This window comes from Schistocerca americana, chromosome 7 (genome assembly GCF_021461395.2).
Source record: "Schistocerca americana isolate TAMUIC-IGC-003095 chromosome 7, iqSchAmer2.1, whole genome shotgun sequence".
Taxonomy (NCBI): Eukaryota; Metazoa; Arthropoda; class Insecta; order Orthoptera; family Acrididae; genus Schistocerca; species Schistocerca americana.
This window is the reverse complement of record NC_060125.1, coordinates 608,654,458-608,656,596: the sequence shown is the minus strand read 5'-3', so window position 1 is coordinate 608,656,596 and position 2,139 is coordinate 608,654,458.

Below are 2,139 nucleotides of genomic sequence, written 5' to 3'. Positions count from 1 at the left end.
AACAAAATTTTAAATGTTCAACGGCATGTACAAGACATTTTCACGGCAGTAGCCAAACAAGCTATTCCTTGATATTTTCATATAAAAATATAAAATTTCATTTGGTAAAGCTCTGTACCACAGAAATGTGGAATAAATTGCTGACAAATATGTTTCATGCTGTAACTTGAAAAAAAGTAATTCAATGTTTCTTATCCCACTGAAAAATAATTTTGACCATGGATATATGGTTTGTACCTCAGTCAACAGTGTAGGGAAGACTCCAGAACAGAGATGATCAACTAAAGCTTTATCTGGACTCTGGAATCTATAAAGCTAAAAAATAGCTTCCAATGTGGAGTCATAAGATACTCCGCTCTTAATAACTTAATCCTACTAGAGATGGCCATAAAAGAGGCATTCTTATGTAAGGAGCATTTAATAATAACCTTTTTCATTGTGTAAAAGGAATACAACATTACATACAGACACAATATAATGTGTCAACTGCATGAATAAGTGTTCTATAGCCTGCTTTCCACAGGGAGCTGTTTAAAGCTTGATTTTATTTTGTGTGGACTACTAATCCATTTTCTTCTCTACATCTATACCCAAGATCATCTTATCATCAGATAAAATTGACACGACACTGAGAAAACTGCATGTGTTGATTTTAATCATGATTGATCCTTTGGTGAGGGACAGTTTGGCTGGGAGAAATTGTTTTAACTGTTTTTCAGCTTCATGGGCCTAGTGTATGATAAGATTCTGACTCGACTGCTACACGTAAGATACATAAAAAAGAAGAGCTCGTAAATTATTTGACATCATTAAGTATTTGAAAGGAAGAAATTTAGGTGAGGGACGAAGAGCAACAGGTTGTGGTTGTTCAATGTTAAAAACGTTTTGTGCCATCTTGTCTGGATTATGGTGCTCATTTTATGCATCAGCATGACATTGGTACATGAAGAGGGCATCAGACTGGTCACAGGGTGCAGAGACTTTCAGAATCTCCTCAAACTAAGGTTACACACAGAAGCAGGAGAGCTGCCATTATCTATTCAACGAAAGCTCCTTGTGTTCAAACAAGCATTGAAACACAAGTTGCTTCAGGTTTTCCTTTAAATAAATCGCCCACGACCAACAAACCCACTCATTATACGAGCAAAGCAACATATAACAGATCTAGATGTGTTTTATCTTTTCTAATAATAAAACTGTAAAACCACTGTGTCTGTCTGTCTGTCTGTCTGTTTGTATGAACACGCTATTCTCAAAAACTATTAGACCAATTTTCATAGGACTTCGACAGGTAACTTGAGCATAGCTTGGGATGACATACAGGCTCTAACATTAAAATTGTAGGCCAGCCACAAGTCAAATGTTATTTTTTCCTTATGTTTACATATTTCACAGTCTGATATTTGTAATGTATGGACCTCAGCTACATAATTGCTGAAGGTGTTCGGTTTGGTTGAGCGAAACATGTAAAAATAAAGAAAAAGAAATACATGTAATTTGTGGCTGCTATAGAATTTTCATATCTGGCAGTCACTGTTCCCCTGCTGGCAAATGTCTGCATTCGCTGTAGAGTCTTTATTTCATTAAAATCGGACCATAGAAAAAAAATTCGTAATTTAAAATTGTATATAAAACCACACGTTTGTCTAATTGAACACACGAATGTCGAAAACTACTAGACGAATATATGCAGTATTGGTACAGGTTACTTGAGCACAGCCTGGGGCAAAATATAGGCTTAATTTCATCAAAATCAAGGAAGGTGAATGTACTCTAAGAAAAAAAGAAAAGACACACCATAAATTAATTATCCAAATTGAATTGAAATCGGTAGATGTGATTTGTGTAAACAAACAATAATTACGTTTTCAGAAAAATTGCGTGATTTATTCAAGAGAAAGAACTTCACAAACTGACCAAGTCAATAATGCATTGGTCCACATCTGGTTCTTATGCAAGCAGTTACTCTGCTTGGCATTGGTTGATAGAGTTGTTAGATGTCCTCCTGAGGGATATCGTGCCAAATTCTATCCAACTGAAGCGTTAGATCTTAGCTGGTTGGATGGCCCTGTTCATAATGTTCGAAACTTTCACAGTTGGGGAGAGATACAGCGACCTTTCTGGCCAAGGTAGGGTTTG